We start from the raw sequence: 19,848 nt of genomic DNA on the forward strand, positions 1-19,848 counted from the left end.
CATAGTAGCTCAACCCTAAAAAATTATGAGTGAACAATAATAATCATGTCTCGTTATACCCCAGACTTATTTAGTTACATTTTAATATATGCAGTTAATCCCTCAAAGTTGTATTCCATCCAACATTATAAATGCATTCATAATTATATCAGCTACAAAAGCAATATAACCGGTCGACCACGAACACATCTTTATCAATGTAACTAAAAAAAGTCTTCCTTATGAGCTCATGCCTTTTAGATCCAAATTAACTGTTTGCCCAATATGTTCCATAAGGATAAATTATTTCATTTTTTTCAGAAACATACCAAAGTAGCAACATTAATTTGTCACCTCAAAACATAGTCAAAAGTACAAAGAGTACAATATGAGCTATTATAACTATAATAAGCTCTAAGGATCTCACAAAGTGAGAATACAAGGATTAATCACTCACTTTCCTTATCAGTCACATTTAAACACATATAGTATGAATTACATGCTATGGTGGTTTCTCTTCACTTAGAGAGTGTATGTCAAACTACCACCATACGGACCTCAACTAAGAGTTTCACACTAACAACTTGTTTGAGTTTTGATCTATGGTTATCCTTAAACCTTTTATGTTAAAACTCAAGTCCAATTCAAACAGGCAAATGTAATTGTGGGTGATTACATTAGGTTAAGATGTCATTTACTATAGACCTCATCTTAACACTTAATCAAGGCAACACTCATCATCTCTTGTATACTTTTCACTCATTTATCAACATTAGTATACTGTGTCTCATCCCAACTCATAAACATATTGATTGAGGCGGTTGCTTATGTGAGAGAGTCAACCTCTGCCTGTTGACATACTTACATATGTAAGTACCAATTACATATTCAATTATATGAATGACAAATATTCATATTATTTTATCATGTATAAAGTATCTTATATCCAATCAATAATGATCCATGACATATGATCCACATAGATCATAACCTTCGCAATCCCAATGACTTTACATGTACAGAAAACATGTTTCTTATGATGGATTTTGTGAATGGATCAATAACCATTTCACATATAGGTAAATATTAAGGATCATTTTCTCTTCGTGCAATAATATTTCTTTTAAAATTATTCTTGGTATCTAGATGTTTAATTCTTCCATGATATTTTGGATCATTTACATAAACGGTCTCAAATTGACTATCACTTTAGACTGTCATTGGCTCAAAAACATCATTAACTATTCCCAAGCTTTGCAAAAATCTTTTTAACCATACAACTTCTTATATTACAACTGAACGAACGGTAAATTCAACTTCAATGATTGACAAAGCTATACAAGTTTGTTTCTTGCTTTTCCATAATCTGACACCATTATTAAGCAAGAATGTGTATCTAGATGTTGATTTGTGCTCATCTAGATCACCTGCCCAAACGGCATGTGAGCAACCCATAAGCACAATTCTTTGCCTTGATAACAAAAAGAATAGTCCACAATACCTATTAGATACCGAAGAATTCTCTTTACTATTTTCCAATGCATCATTCTAGGATTTTCTTGGTAACGACTCACCATCCCAACGACATAGTAGATATATATAGTCTTGTACACATCATAGCACATTAGACACCCAACAACACTAAAATAGGGAACATTAGTTATTTTTTTCTTTTCTTTTGAAGCCTTTGCACCCATTTCTTTACCTAGGTTTTCACCTCTTGCAAATGGAGTGTAAATGGGATTACAATCTTGCATGTTAAATCATTCAAGGATATTCTTAATATAGTGTTCTTGTAAAAGAGTCACTAGTTTGTGAGAATGATCACTATGGATCTTTACTCCAAGAATGTAAAATGTTTCTCCTATATCTTTCATCTCAAAAGTAGATGACAACCATCTTTAAATGGTTTATACAAACTCTAAATCATTTCTAGCTATAAGTATATCATCCATGTATAAAAATAATAACAAATATTTATCTTTATTTCGCTTAATATAAACACAATGGTTCTCATCAATCATTGTGGAAACATACGAAGTTATTGCACAATGAAATCTTAAGTGTCATTGTCTAGATGATTGTTTAAGGTCATAAATCAATCAATTTAACTTGCACACTTTGTTCTATAGGCCTTGGATAATGAAATCCACTAGTTGTTCCATATAGATTTCTTCATTCAACTCTCCATTAAGGAAAGTTGTCTTAGCATCCATTTAGTGTAGCTCTAAATCTATACGAGCTACTATAGCTAGAATGAGACGTATTAAGGCAAACGTAACTACTGGATATATGGTTTCCTCATTGTTTATACCCTCTTGTTGGGTATACCCTTTAGCCACTAATCAAGCTTTATAATTTTCAATGGATTCATCTGTCTTTCGTTTTATTTTAAGAACCCATTTGTTCCTAATAGTTTTTCAATCCAAAGGCAAATCAACCAAGTCCTAGACTTGATTCTTTCACATCCACTCCAATTCCTCTTCCATTGTTTTTCTCCATTCATCCTTAGCTGGACAAGTAAGAGTCTTTTGAATCGGCTTAAGCTTAACATCATCATATTGAGTGACAATATGAACTTGCCTTTCAATTTCAAATCTTTGTCGAGGAATAATTTATTGAGAACTTTTTCTCAACATCGACTCTTTTACTGTACTTGCTACAATCAATTGCTATTCGGGTATGGATCTTATGTTGGGATCTATCATTTCATAAAGATGTAAATCTCTATCAATCTCACCCGTACGTGGGAAATCGTCCTCTAAGAAAGTGACATCTCGTGATTCTAATTCAATTACTGTTCCATCTTCATGCTCACCTATGAACACATACCCTTTGGAATGTTCACTGTATCTTATAAAGATACATTTCCTTCCTCTATGACCTTATTTTCCATATTTATGAAAAGGAATGTGAACATAAGTCACTGTCCCCTAAGGTTGCAAATTGCTAGGATCAGGTTTTCAGTTATTCCATAACTCATATGAAGTAGATGAAACAAACTTTAAAGGTACTTGGTTAAGTACATGAGAAGTAGTTAACAATGCGTCTCCCCAATATGAAATAAGAGGATTGGTTTGAGCCACCATTGATCTAACCATGTGTAACAACATTCTATTCCTCCTCTTAGCAACAACATTTTGTTGTAGAGTCCTTGGAATAGTCTATTGTGTACCAATACCCTTTTCATCACATAAATCTTTAAATTGTTCTTATAGATATTCTCTACCACAGTCTGTTCTTAATGTTTTAATCTTTTTATCCAATTGATTCTCAACTAAATTAATATAGCGTCTAAAGCAATCTAATACTTCTGACTTATGAGAAATCAAATAAACATGACCGTAATGAGTAAAATCATTTATAAATGTGATGAAATATAAGGCGTCATGCCTTGCTCTAACACTCATAGGACCACAGATGTTAGAATGGATCAATTGCAATGGTATTTCAGTTCTAGTTCTTTTTCCAAATGGTTTTCTTGTTGTCTTACCAACTAGGTAATATTCACAAGTTGGCATATCAATTTTAGTGAACTGACCTAGTTGATTTTCTCTAACTAGTCTATTCATTCTTTCTTGTCCAATATGCCCAAGTCTAGCATGCCATATGATCACATTATCACATGTATTTCTAGAAGTAGTCATCAACAAATAATAACTATCATTAGTATTAGACAATACACAATTATCAATGTCAAGAACCATAAAACGATTCAAAACAAATCTAGAACCATAGTATGTTATTCCCAAATACAACTCCATTACAGAATCATGAAAATTCAAATTGAAACCTAAACCAAGAAGGACTAACAAAAAGACCAAATTTTGTCGAATATCCGGAGCATAAAGAACATTATGTAGGAATGAGGTACGTTCTTTGCATAACTCCAATTTACATGTTCCAATGCCCTTGACTTCAACTTTGGAGTTGTTTCATACATAGATACATCTTGTAATGGAACTAATTCGTCGAAACTTTACATATGCTCCTTAGTTTCTAGCTATATGGTTAGTAGAGATTGAGTCTACAATCCACAAAAGAATAGATTCACTTAACATTACACAACTAGAAACATAAGCACATGAGTTATTTGAACAGGACCATACCTATTTCAACTCAGTGCACTCACGAGCGAAATGACCCTTATTGCCACAATTGTAGCATTTCAATTTGCTCTTGTCCTTCTTAACACGATTGAACTTCTTGTGTGGCCCAATTTTTTTTTTTTTTTTTTTTTTTTGAAGCATCATCAAATTTCTTATTCTTCTTAAAGAATTTTCTATTACGCTTAAAACCGGAATTTTTTGCGAGAACTGGATTCAGCTACATGAGCTTGTTCATTAGGCCTAGCAACCATAAGTCACTTGATTTCCAATTCAAGATGGCAAACTATATCATCAAAGGTCTTGACACTCTTATCATGTGTCATATTCACCACCATATGTTCACAGTTCTTTGGTAGAGATTTGATAACTGCCTCAACTTGTTGCTCATCAGTGAAGATATGTCCGAATGTCTTAAGCTCTCTTATCATTCTTTTCATCTCCCTGAGATGTTGTTTCATTGTATGGTTTGATCATATTTTGTAATTTCTAAATTTCATTACAAGTTTTCTCAGTTTTGTAGCTAAAAGTCCACCATACTTTTTCCTTTAGAGCTTGCCACAATTCATGAGCAATTTGGTAAACCTCATACTTAATTAAGAGATCATCTTGCATACAATTTAACAATGTAATGCGAGCTAAAAAAACTCTTTTTCTTCTAGGCCATATAAGCCTCCTAATCTCTTCTATGTTGAGCAGAGTTTCCTTATTTAGGTTCTTACATGACATGATTCAGTGTTTCAAGAGTCTTTTGCTCTACAAGGATATACTGAACTTTATGGTGCCCAACCTTGTAGTTATCGTCATTCAGTTTCTCATCCTTGTTTAATTATGCTATGATGTTTCTAGTTGTAGTCAATATATTCAACTACTTAGAGATATTGCACAATCTTATTAATCGATACTTTTATGGATATTGATACTTTTACCTGCTCTAATCATCTTCTAATGTGTAATAACCTTAAATTGCAATAGAAATGAAAGTTCACTATGTTCCCAATCAGCTCTTATATACAATTTTAATTATTACAAATTAGAAATAATCTACGCAAGTATTTCTAATTTTAGGCAAGAAATTCCTTAAATTTCTTTTTTTTAGCCTAAAACCTCCCACTCCATAAAAAAAAATATTATACAACTAGCATGTACCAATAACATATACAAAAGAATTGAAGATATGCATATACATAAAATACATATTCATTTATCAAACAATAAATATTCATGTCATATCTTGCATATAAGATATTGACATTACATATATAAAGCATAAAAAAGTAACATGTAGAAAAAAACTAATCTTCTTTTTTAAAGCTAAAAGGAACAACAATATTAGGATTATATACAATGTCTTCCATAACTCTAAATGTTGTTTTCAATGACCATAGCCTTTATGAAAACAAAAAAAATAAAATTATCTAGCCTAGTTGGTAGAGTACAAGACTTTTATACCTATAGTCAATGATCAAGCCTCTTCATGGGCAATCATTTCTCATTTTTTATATATATTTTTTTATTTTTTTAATAAGGAATACTCATATTTAAGACCATTCTCTCATTTTTTATATTTTGTTTATTTTTCCATTGACCCTCCTTTTTTTTTATAGTCTAAATATATTTGAACAAATCAATATAATTTGACTTCAGCTCAAAAATTTTATCTCTCAAAAAAATTTGAAAGCTCAAACTTGGGTCTCAAAAGGTTCTAACCAACAACACTAATTCAACTTTGATGTTAATAAGTATATTAAAACATATTTAACTTTTTGTATTATTATTACTTTGTCAAAAAAAATCTTAGAAAAAATATTTCACTTTATTTGTCTTGGAGAAGGGCTTTTCTGGAACCATGACCAGAAATTGTGGCTCTTGTCTTTTTTCTTTTTTTTCTTTTTTGTTTATTGTCCATTTGAATTTCATCCAAGACTCCTAGAGTCGGTGTACTAGAATAATATCCAAAATCATATTATCCCAATTTTTTTGTTTATTTATTTATTTTGTAGAATAGAGTCAAACAAAAAAAAAATTATTTTTAAATTCAGGAATTGTGTTTTCTGGAACCATAACTAGAAAACATTTCTTTCTCTTCTTATTTCTTTTTCAAAGAAAACGAAAACATTCTTCTTTCTTCTTTTGAAACAGAGAAAAAAAATGTCAAAAAACAACCTAATAAGGCTTTGATACCAATGATGAATAATAAGATTTTTTATTACCTTCTAAAATGCCCAAGATCAAGATTGGTTGTTTCACTAGCCAAATTTCTCATCTCAAGTCATGAATGAAACTACGAATACGGGAATCATTCATTTCTCACGGAGAAAACTAGGAATAACTTCAAGAGAGAATCTTTTGTTTCTTTGGAAAAATTATATTCTTACTCTTTTCTTAGAGAGAGAATAAAATATATTCCTTATCTTTGTGGTTTTCGAGGAGAGAGAAGCCAAAATATCTCTTTGGTTGTTTCACTGAGAGAGATTTCATTGAGAGAGAGAGAGAAATTATTTATTTATTTTTAATAGTTTTAAAACTCCCACAAATTGCTCCCCCATTTTCTCCCATTAATTGGGTTCGATCGTGTCAACCCATTTGGGCACCCAAACCCAACTCCAACAAAAAGAATAAAGGGCAACCCATCAAAACACTATTGATAATGATTTTATTTTATTATTGAAAATATATTGTTATGGATCAAAACACAATCTTTTAAATATTAGTCAATTATATGATAAAAGTTTTAAAATTACTTTTAAACCATCTTATTACATCATAAAAACATTAAAAATGATCAAATTATTTTCATGGGTCATAGAAATAAAAATATTTTTATATTAAAAAATAGTTAAAATAAATGTTTTTCTTCCCAATATTATGAAAATTGGTTATAGCATAGAAAATTGAGGAGTGTAAATGAAAATCATTATACAACTCAACAAATATGAACCCATAAAAGGTTTTTCCATAACTTTTTTTTTTGAAAAAGACAAGATTTAAGATTCATGGAAAATGGAAAAGCAAATAATAAATTTTTTTAAAACAAAACATTATTTCAACCTCTAGATTTTTAGAGTTTCTTTCTATGGATCTATTTAGTCCTCTTAGGAGATATAGCCTTTAAAGATATGGAAAAAAAAATTGTGTAGTTGTTTAATTTCAATGTCAATTTCAATTTATATAATGGGATTAAAAGTATATTTACCTTATTTTATGTACTTTAATTAAAGTAGCATTCATGTACTATCTTTAAATGATATGATTATAGTTTTAAATAAATGAGTATCATCCTTGACTATGGAGAATATGAAATTTTATTAATTTAAAAATAAAAATCAATTTTTATCTTTTTTTTTTATTTTCTTATTGTAATGAATAAATGGACAATAAGACTAGTAATTCTTTGATAAAATAATATTTTATTTTACTTTTGATAGTACATGTTTTACTTATTGTGTTAATATGATTTAAGCATTGAAAAATATAAATATACAAAAAGCATTCCAATAACCAATTTTTTTAAGGTTATGTTTGGTTCTAATAAATATGAGGGGAAATACAAAAAAAAAAAAGTGAAAAAGAAATTAAAATTAATAAATTATTTTTTATATACGAATTTAAACTCATTTCACTTATTTTTCATTATATGAAAAGTTAAATAATTTAAAAATATATAAAAATTTTAGTTAATTTTAATTGTATATAACTTTCTTTTATATTTTTTATATTGAAACTAAATATTTAAAAAAAAATTTCTTAACATTTTTTTAAAATTAAACATAACCTACTCCTTAATATAATAAATTAATTTTCAAAAGTTTTATCTTATTTAATATTGAATTATTTAAATATGAAAATAAAATATTCATCTTTGAGCCCAAGGGCCATATATTATATGTTATCCCCGTCAAACAGTCAAAGCGAGGGGATGCGTGTGGATTCTTCTCAGCCGTCCAAACCCTCTTTTCAAAGTGAGTTGTGGTCGATTCCTCTTGGTGGCCCACCACAACATGCCTAGTCGAGGACACGTGTAGGCCCAAGATAGGAACACGGGAGCATTGAACCCCTATTACAAATGCCAATAATTAAGGAAAGATACTGTGTAATGTTGATGGCTTCCCAAAAATATTATTAATAATAAATTCTAAAGACATTTGGCCACTTGTCCCTTTCTTTTCCATTTTCTACTCTGAGTGCGGGCCCACATTCCACCTCATCACCTCCCATTTCCCCATGTACAATCATTTTTTTTTGTTGCTAATAATAATATGATTGATTTAGGTTAATTATATGCTAAATTTCAAATTTTGTAATCATTTTTTTGTTTTTAATATGATTTATTTATGTTAATTATATGCTAAATTTCAAAATTAGTAATAATTATCTTAAATATGGTTGATTTTTAGCATAATTATTGATAAAAAAGAAAAAAAAATAGAAAAACTCAATTATAACAAAAAAAAAAATCAATTTTAACAGACTTTCTTATTATTTTGTAATTGTAAGTCAGAAATCCAAATCATAATTTTTAAAAAAAAAGAAAATAATAAGAACTTATTTAATAGTTGTTTTAAAAAACAATTCTAAAAAATAATTTTAAAGGACAACTTTTGAAAATTGTTATATAATGTTTTGTAAAATAAAAGTTCATTTAAAAGCTTAAAATATTTTTAATATTTTTAAATATGTTTTAAAATTAATTTTTATTTTTATTTAGTTATTTTTAATCATTCTAAATTTTTGTATAATTATTTTTTACAAATAATACATAAAAAAATAATTATTAAAAAAACTATTATTTAAAAATGTCTTATTTTCCATTTTTAATAATATAAAACAGTTTTTTGATTTTTTTTTTTTGAATAATATAAAATTATTCTCGAAAACAATTATCAAAATTTTTATTAAATATAAATAAACTAGCATTTACGAAAGAGAAGTGATATAAATAATTTTAAAATTATAAATATTTTTAAAATATATATGTTTTTACATATTTATTTACCGTATATTGGATTAAAAAGAGAGCTGAGAGAAAAGAAAAGGCAGCAAACGCGGAGAAGCAAGAAACAATGATGCATGGATGGTAAGAAGCAAGAGAGGCATACATGAACATCGAATCATGCACATGCATGAGAGCATAATGGGTGGGGCCCACGGGGGCAGAGGACGTCTGAAGGAGATATATTCCAAGCAGGAGATGAGACCACGTAGGCGCAGGGCGAGTATATACATCTAGAGCTAGTCAGTTATTGGCCAGAGAGTCACGTGGCAGGTCTCTCCGATTTGTGTGATATCATAAATATCTAAAAGGAGCGCAAATGGGTGGGTGAGGGTAGCCAATAGATATTTCTCATCTGCCCGTCCTGCCCGTTGGCTCTCATCCACTAAGTACATTGACGTGTCAACTGGGTGATGGTCTCTCTCTTTTCCATACTTTCTTTATTACAACCCAGTCCAAAAAAACAAGAGACTTAAAGAACACCTACGAGCCTTTACTTTTCAATTTAAATTTTAAAATTATTTTTCAAGTCACGGGAACCAATATCGTACTTGATTTTTCCTAGGATTATTTTTTTGCTATATTTGAATACACCTCTTACTTTTTATTTTTTCAAAGGGAAAATTACTATGAGCCCCTTGAAATAATGTTTAAAGTTACTTTTCGACTAATGTAAGTAATAAAATTACTTATTTACCCTTTCATGATAATATATATATAGAGCAATTGTCAAAATTTTTAAAAATGAAAATAAACCAACATTTTTTTATTTATTTTTTATTTTAGAATGGAAGATACAAGCATTATTCACTTTAAATGTCTAATAATGATGATTTCGAGTGGTTTGATGTCTTTTCTGAAGACCAATTTTACCGACTGAAGAATTTAATTCGATATCAAAGTTGGTGAGTGTAAAGTGATTTGAAATATGATGGTGATGCTCAATATGATATATATTTTTTTAGAATTTTAATAGTTATATTTCAACTATGAATGTTGAAACATTGAATAAATAAAAAACTCTGATTACGGCAAATGAAAGGATTTGTTTGGATGGACTATAAATAGTTGTATTTAAAGACAATATATGTAAATTTCAATGTATTCGCATTTCGTATCCATACATAAAATTAAATTTTATACTAAAGCAAGGGACACAACCCAAAATGTACCCATTTTCATCGATCTATATATATATTTTTAATACAAAAAGAGGCATAACCATACACCTATAAAAACATACATGATTTACATAAAAATAATAATAATAATAAAAAAGATACAATCCTCTATATTAAAACAAAAACTTGAGGACATTGCCCTAAATTGAGTTCTACAAAAGGAAGTACATAGATGTGGTACCTATACCAAAATGGAACATAACCCTAACTACAACCAACCATCTCCTCTTGTGCATCATAAAAATAAGGGGACAAGACCCATAATAAACCACCAAATAGTACCATATACAAAAAAAAAAAGGACATAGACTCATGGTAGTCCTAAAATCCATTGTTTTCCAAAAAAAGATAAACAAAATACAATCTTTCTTTCAAAATCCTAGTCTTGTTGTCCACCATCTTCCATGTTATATTGTCCACCATCTTGCACACTTTGTTGTCTATCATCTTTTAACCCATATTGTTCACCTACCAACTAAATTAGTAATTAAAATGCAATGCAAATTATGTAGTTAAATGGAAAAAAAATTAAAGTATAGAAAAATGGATATACTTGTTTCATTAGTCACCATGTTCTCTTGTTGTGATGAAGCATCGACATTTTCTTGAAAAAAAAAATTACATTATCACAGTAAGAAAAAGAAAAATAATAATTAATTAGCTATAAAAGATGTAGTATGAATACCTGCATTGTTTTAGCTCTTTTTCTTCTACTAAAAGCATGATTGCATGATCTTTTGTTATGTCCAAGGCCTTTGCACAAGCCACACTTTATAGTGAAAGACCTTTTGTCCTTAATCTCTTCATCAAGTTGTCTCCTTCTTGAATGGGGGGATAACAATTTATCACACTCCACTTCAGGCCAAATGGCTTGATCCGGAATAGGATGAATCATACAATTATTACACTTTTGATGTCTTTTTTGTAGTCTTTTCATTACCTTCCTCCTAATATGCTCAAGTAAAGGTAAGATCGGTTTTTGCCTATATGCACCAAGTTGGCTATTGAACGACTTAATCATGCTATTTGTGGTATGATCATTTTTAATCGTTTCATCAAATGCATTTCTTGACCAATGGCATGGGGGAACTTGCATCAATCAATGCATTAAATTGTTGAACTTGCGTAGCCCTTGTAGTTGCCCAAAAAAGACCTCTTAGCTTTAGTCCAAGATATTTCCCTTTAAAATTGGCATATATATGTCTTGTATAAAAACTGATTATTGTCATGTGGAAAAATGTTGTGTTAAAGCTTTAAAAACACCTTTTTGTCTATCTGTCATGAAGGAAATGGTCCTTGACTCACCTTCTCTTACTTGCTCATGAAGTAACCTCAAAAACCAATCCCAAGTTTCAGTAGTTTCCTTTGCACAAATATAGACAATAATAGAGAATAACCCACTATTGGCATCCAAAGCCACAACTAACAATAAAGCCCCACCAAATCTTTAAGTGACACGCATCAAGTCCAATAAAAGGCCTACAACCCTCGAAGTAACATAGTCTTTGTGCTGGAAAACTAAGAAAAAACCTTTGAAAGTGTGGATTCTTTGAGATAATTGGTTTAGTTGCCTTAACAAGAGTCATAGCTACCAGATTCTTCATTTTCACTATATTCCCATATTTGTGGAGGAATCGATAACATGTAGCATGGTCTCCATTAATTTTATCAAGAGCCTTCCTTTTTGCCCTGTACAATCGTTGCCTATTACATTGGACATCAAATGTTGTCTTCAATTCTTCCATAAGTACATTAATTTTTATTTTTGGATTTAACCTAACAACATCCTCAAACTTTTTTGCAATCCTGCTTGATGTTGCCTCAACATTCTTTATCTCCCCTATACAAGTATGTTGACCATTGTATGATTTTGTCTTATATGTGACTCCATCAGGCATAGGAGAGACATGAATCGTCTAAGGACAAATAGGATTAGCACATTTACATGTGACTCTAGGCTTCTCATTTTTAATCCTCTCAATGGTAAATCCTTCTTGGATCACATAATCCTAAAGGATTTCCCTGAAATGATCTACATTGTCAAAGACTTGCCCCTTCTTAAGCATAATTTTACCTCCAATAAGAGATTTAAAATCATTGCCCCTCGTAAACCTTGCTATTTTAGCTAGTGGGCTCTCATCATTTGTGTTAGTGTCCTTCTCATCATCATCTTCATTAGATTTATACCCTGACCAATTATCATTACTACTTCTACCTTTATTTTCTTTTGATTGCATATATTCTAAGATCACTGAGTCATCAGGCCTAGTTTCATTTATATGATCCCCCAAATCTTCTTCATTATGAATCCATTGAAAAACATCATCCCCAATTGCATCTATATTACAAGAGTTGGTATTAACTTCATTAGGCATAGAAAAAGGTTGTAAGATAGAAGTCATCTCATCCTAATTAAAAAAAAAATGATTAAACATACAACATTGTGTCTAATAAGAATAAACGTAACAGTTATTATCAATTTCCTAGAACACTGAAATATATTGGCATCAGTTTTCAAATGAAAGATGAAAGGCAAAGAAGAAGAAGAAAAAAGGTTGCAGAAGTGCACCTCCATGGTTGCCTTGTCTTTTTTTTTTTCTTTTTTTCTTTTTTTGCAGGAAATGGTGTTGAAAAATGGTTTATTTGTAATGGCACATGAGAGAATGGGTTGTGCCACTCCTCTGCAATGAAAAATGATAAAAACATTTGCCTTAACATTTTTTTTTCTTAATACTTTATATGAACCAAATATAATTTTAGTATTTTTTTTTTCTTTCCTTAGTATTTTTTGGGAACCAAACATAATGGAAGTGACTTCTTTTAAAATGTGATATTTCCCAAGATTTGAGGCTATGTTTGGTTCCCAAAAAATATGAGGGAAAATATGGGGAAAGGAAATCAAGAGGAAAAGTAAAAGGAAAGAAAAAAAAATAAAAATAAAAATAGATTTAAAATCAATAAATTATTTTTATATGTTATTTCAAACTTGTTTAACTTATTTTTCCTTTTATGGAAAGATCAAATAATTTAAAAATATATAAATTTCTAACTAATTTTAATTATATTTGATTTTTTTTTCATATTTTCCTTATTGAAACCAAATATAAGAAAATCATTTTCCTTAGTGCTTTTTTCCTTCTTGAATTGTTGAGTTGATAAAAATAATAATAATAATGTTTTCTGCTATATCACTATTTTAATGTATTTTTATTTTTGGATTTTCTATTTTCACTTCATTTTCATATTTTTTTTTCCATTGACAAAATAATGGACTTTATGAAATAAAAACCATTATTTTTTAACATTTCAATCTACTGTTAGTTTTATTTTATTTTTCAAATTTATTTTATTATTGATGGAATGATAATATTTGAGCAAAAATTAATAATATTCATTTTTTAGTTTTATTTTTTCTATTTCAAAATTTTCATATTTTACCACAATTAATCTTGATTTTTATTTTTATTTTTATTGAATTATTAAAATTATTAAAATAATTATTTCTGTAGAGTTTCAGTGCAATTTTGCCAATTTACACTATTCTTAAAACAAAAGTTTTAAATTGGAACTCGTAATTTTCAAAATGGAGCAAGGTAAAAGCCCAAAGGCCCAGGCCCAATCAGGCCTTCTTGGTTGGGCCTAATGAAGCCCGGCCCATCTTAGCCCAAAACTAAGATAGAATATCTCCCACAATATCGTTTTTATCATATTAGGATTCAATATAAATATTGCGGGTTAAAAAAAAAATTTAAATAAAATTATGTAATTTAAGTTAAAAAAAAATATTAAGTCAATCATCCATTTATAAATTGTTAAAAACTTGATAAGTTATGAAGTTTAAGCCAAAAAAACAAAATATTTAGTTTCTATTTGATAATTGTTTTCAAAAATAATTTTTTATTTTAAAAAATAGGAAAATACGTTGAACAACTAAAAAACGGAAAATAGTTTATATTCTTAGAAACCAAAAACAAGATTTTTTTTTTTTTAAATCTTTAAATTGTTTTAAAAAAATAATTAAACAAAGAATGATTAAAAATTAAACATTACATATAAAAATTAATTTAAAAACATAGAAAATAAGTTCAAAATGTTTTAAGTTTCTTTTATTCTACAAACCAACATATAATAGTTTTTTAAAACTATTTTTTGAAAACACTTCTCACATTAAAAGTCTTAAAGCATATTTAATAATTGTTTTAAAAAACAATTCTGAAAAATAGTTTTTTAAAATTATTCTCTAACTTTAGTAAAACAAAACTCTGTTTGGAAATTTAAAATATTTTAAACTTGTTTTTAATATTTTTAAATATATTTTAAAAATATTTTTTATATATAGTATTTTATTTTTAATTATTCTACATATATAATATATATATATATATAATTATTTCTTAAAACAACCTTAAAAAAATAAATAAAAAAATAAAAAACAATTAAAAGATATTTTCTAAAAACACCATGATAAAATTAAAAATAGAAAATAATTTTTTATTATCAAGTATGTTTTCTGTATTTTTTATTCTAAAAAATAGAAAATTATTTTAAAAAATAATTTTCAAACATACCCTTAATATTTTATTCTTATTTTTAAGTCATATTTTAACGAATTTTATATATAATTGCATTTTTGGAATGAATTGTTGAATAATCAAGTTAAGAAAAAAAAAACCATTGGAAAAAAAAAAAAAAAAAAAACTCTTCTAAACCTTTAGGTTATGATTGGTTCCCAAAAATACTAAGGATATAAAAAAATATAAAAAAAATGATTTTGTCATGTTTGACTGTCTTATAAAAAATATAAAAGAAAATAAAATATAATTAAAACTAATTAAAAATTTATGTATTATTTAATCTTTATATTGATGAGTTAAAATAAACAAAATGGGTTTAAAGTAACAAAAAAAAATAATTTATCGACTTTTAATTTATTTTTATTTTCCTTCATTTTTTCTTTCATTCTACTTTTCTTTCTTTCTTTCTTTTATATTTTCCTCCAATTTTCCTAGGAACCAAACACAGCCTTAAGGAAAAAAAAACTTTTGATTTTTGGATGGGAAAGTGGGCCCCGCAATGATCAAGAGCATTACCATTACTGGAAAAGACGGGTCCAGTTCCAATTTCGCCGTTCCATGCCTTGACTACTGAAGCAGAGTTAAAAATACTAAAATAGCAAGACGATGGGTGTTGATTATCTTCAACCGTCCAAGCATTTGAAATATGTTCTCCAGGGCCCACCAGGACAGGTGTATGGCAAACGAAGGAACACGACATCACCAACTCCCATTTAATAGAGCCTAGAACCAATAATTCGGACAAGTTAGTGTCATCCAACGACCATTGCGTGGTAAAAATAATTAAATAATAAATTTTGGCCGTTGGTACCGACATTATGCCGCTCCTTTTCATTTTTTTATTGTCAGTGGAAACCGACATTCACCTTCTGACATGATGTGGGCCATCGTGCGTTATTCTTTCAGTTTTTTTCCATTTTGTCTTTTTCTTTCTTTTTTTTAAATTATGATTTATGCCACCTTCTGCCTGACTAGACATGTTTGTTTTTTAAAAACTGTCTTTAAATTAAAAATTAAAAAAAAATTGAGAAAAACATAGTTACATGGTTTCTCTAAAAATGGGTGTAAACAACTTTACTTATTCTTTAAAAATTACTCTTTATTTTACTATTTTTTAAAAATTATTTTCAAGCATAATATATTTGAGAACTTTTTGTTAGAGTAATTTTTTATTATTTAGAATAAAAAAATACATAAAACATATTTAACAACCAAAAATTATTTTAAGATGTTTTCAGATAACATCTTTTACTTGTTTTCTGTTATTTTATGATTGTTTTAAATTATGCAAACATGTTGAATAATTAAAAATAAAATTATTTTTAAAACATATTTAAAAATATTAAAAATAAGTTAAAAATATTTTAGGTTTTCAAACAAACTTTTCTTCTACAAAAGTTTTTCAAAAACGATTTTTTAGAATTTTTTTCAAAAAATAGTTGTCAAACATGCTCTTAGAGTCCCTTTGAGAATGTTCTTATCTTAAATTAATTAAAATAATTTTTTTATAATTATAATTTTATTGTTATCAAGAAACTAGTAATAAAATATTTTGTTTAAAAAAGTTAAATTTTAATTTAGAAAAATCAATGATAAAATAAAAAACTTTATAAAAAATAAAAATTAAATTAAAATTTAAAATTCATTGACAAAGTTTTATTATCAGTGATTAATTAAGAGTACATTTGATAGTTATTTTAAGAAGTGTTTATAATATTTCTAATATTTGAAAAATAAAACTTTTAAAATATTAGCAATGGTATAAATACTTCCTAAAATAACTATCAAATGCACTTTAAAAATGTGTTTGATAGTGATTTTTGAAAGCATTTCTAGTATTTTTAACACTTGAAATATTTTTATATTTTAAGTGCTAAAAATGTTAAAAATACTTTCTAAAATCATTGCCTTAAATAGTATGTTTGACAGTAATTTTAGAAAGTGTTTCTAATATTTTTAATAATTAAGAGATACAATTTTTTAAGTGTTAACAATTTTAAAAATACTTCCTAAAATCACTATCAAATGCACTTTAAATATCTTTTATAAGTGATTTTAAGTGGTTTTCTATAATAGATGATTTGAAATTTCAAATTATTGAATTTTTTTTTAAAATTATAGAATTATTGAAAAACTTTAGTTAAAATTCATTTTAATTTGAAAAGATATAAATGAAATGAGTTTGAATTAACAAATAAAAATAATTTATTAATTTTGATTTTTTTTCTTTTACTTTTCATCTTTATTTTCTTTTCCTTAAGTTATGTTTAATTCTTGAAAAATATGAAAAAATGGGAAAAAAAAAAGTAAAAGGAAAGAAAAAAAAATTAAAGTCAATAAATTAGTTTTATAAGTTACTTGAAACTCATTTCACTTTTTTTTTCTTGACTAATTTTAATTTTTCATTTTTTATATTTTATATATATATATATATATATATTTTATGGAATCGAACATAAGAATTTTTTTTTTTAACATTTTCTTTTCTTGCCTTAGCAATTTATGAGAACTAAACATATTAAATTTTTCAAAAACCAAATATAATTATAGTAAATTCAGAAAAGCACATCTAATCCATGGAAAGATTGTATCTAAAATTTTAAGTTATGTTTGATTTTCATAAATTTTGAAGGAAAATATAAGGGGATTAAAATAAAAGGAAAAAAAATGAAGGAAAATGAAAAAATAAGGAGAATTGTAACTATCCGTACCAAACCCTGTAAATATTGTCCACTCTTGATTCAAAGATGTCCTTAATACTTTAAAAGTCATCTACATGATTAAGATAAGTTCATATTTTTTTATTCAATATAAGATATTACAAGCATCTCTCATGAAGACACAACGTGACAAATACCTCTTATGTAGTCAAACAAACTTTCACATTAATATTAGGATTAATTCTAATATCATTTATAATGATTCATTCTTAATCATATATATATATTATCAACTTCAAATTTAAAGGGACTCTTATGATTTTGTAACACATCTATAAAATTAAAAAGAGTTCAATATTAGAATTTTTTTTTCATATTATAAGAGTTCTGTTTCTACTAAAATACTAGGAATCTTCATGTTGTAAGACCCGTCAACATTACTTTGATATTCGCGTAGTTCCCACTCCAACGTTTAAAAGTGAATGTCAACCCAACAGTCAACCCTCCTTCCCATTACGTGGCCTCGACCATGATGATCTTCTTAGGGAACTTGTCACTGAGTTTCAAATATTATTATTTTTCTAAGTAATGGAAATAATTCACCAAACAAATGATAAGACTATGAAGCAATACACGTCTTAGAGAGCTTTTAGAGAGGTGAGTGCCTTCTATCTTTTGAAGGTCAACCCACTATAGGATTATCATTAGTATTAACAATTAGTCACCTCAACTCATCCCCATCTTTAGCATAAATTCTTTGAATTTCAAAATTCAGACACCAGTCAACTTATCTCCATTCAGAGTAAATGGGGATCTACTCACCATGCACGTAAGAATACTATCTTATTAATTTAATTTGGACTAATCTACAAAATTTGTAACACTTCTACTTTTTAAATGTAATGTTGATTTTGGGTAATGACATATATAGCATATGGTTTGGTATATAAGATATGTTTTGGTACATGCAAAGTTGAAGTGTAGAGAAGCAACAAATTGCTAGTAATGGAAGGTATGTATAGTTTTTGAGATATGATTGTTGGTTCATCTTTAATCATAAAGCATGACCATTTGAAGGAGCATGTCGTGTTCATAGAAACCCTAGAATGTGGATGTTATATTGAGAAATTTTGATTGATAGAATACCTAATTTTATGGTGTCCTTATCATGTAATATGGGATGGTTTAGAAGTGTTTAAAACATTTTTTTTTTTATCATTTTTATGATATTTATAAATCATTTTAATATTGTTATAAAGTAAGAGTCCGTTTGGAATTGTTTTTAAAAAACACTTCTAACTCAAAACATGATTTTTGAAGAAAAATTATGAGCCTATTTGACAGCGATTTTAATAAATATTTAAAATTTTTTTAATACTTCAAAATTTTTATCATTCAAGTGTTAAAAAAGTTAAAAACATTTTTTAAAATCATTGTCAAACATACTTTTATAGTACATTTGACAATAATTTTAAAAAACATTTATAACATTTCTAATATTTGAAAGATACAAATTTTTAAATATTAGAAATATTAAAAACAATTTTTAGAATCGCTACCAAATGCATTTTTAGTATTAACAAAAATTTAGAAAACACTTTTAAAAAATTGAAAAATCACTTGTGATGCTTTATAGAGAAATAATTGATAGGTGATTCTCCAAAAATTACTTCTATTAAAAATATTTCGAATATATATATTGGTAAACGCTATGGCTAAGAGTCTATTTAGCAGCGTTTGAAGCATTTATAGTTTTAAAAATATTTTTGAAGAAAAATTTGAGGCTTGATAAAATTTTTAAAAACACTTTTAAAAAATTGAAAAATTATTTGTAATGTTTCTATGAAAAATATTTAATAAGTTATTTTTCTAAAAACACTTATAGATAAAACACTTTTAAATTATATGGAACACTCTTACTAAATTAAGACATTGTTTAAAATGGTTTATTATTATTTTTACTTTAATTAGAAATTGAAGTTAAAATTAAAATCATAATTTTCAAAATGGTATGGTAAAATTTTTATTAAATATGAAAGAACTTATTTCATTACCAAAATTAGAACTTCTATATGAAGTAATAATTTCCTAACTTACATATTAAGCTCTTTTTAAGGCCATAAGCTACTTTTAAAGCTATGAACTTCTTAAACAAAATTATTCAAATAGACATGTAAATTCTTATTGAGTTTAAAAAAAGTTCCGTCTTTTCAAAAATCATCCAAACAAGATCAGAACAAGGTCTAGTCATTTAAAAAAGTAATTGGAATTTTTGGGGATTCTAAAATTTTAAAATTATGATTACTCATTTAAGTATAATAAGAGTGTAAGAGTGTTTGAGAGTGATTTTAAAAA

The sequence above is a fragment of the Vitis vinifera genome, chromosome 18, assembly GCF_030704535.1.
Source record: "Vitis vinifera cultivar Pinot Noir 40024 chromosome 18, ASM3070453v1".
Lineage (NCBI taxonomy): Eukaryota > Viridiplantae > Streptophyta > Magnoliopsida > Vitales > Vitaceae > Vitis > Vitis vinifera.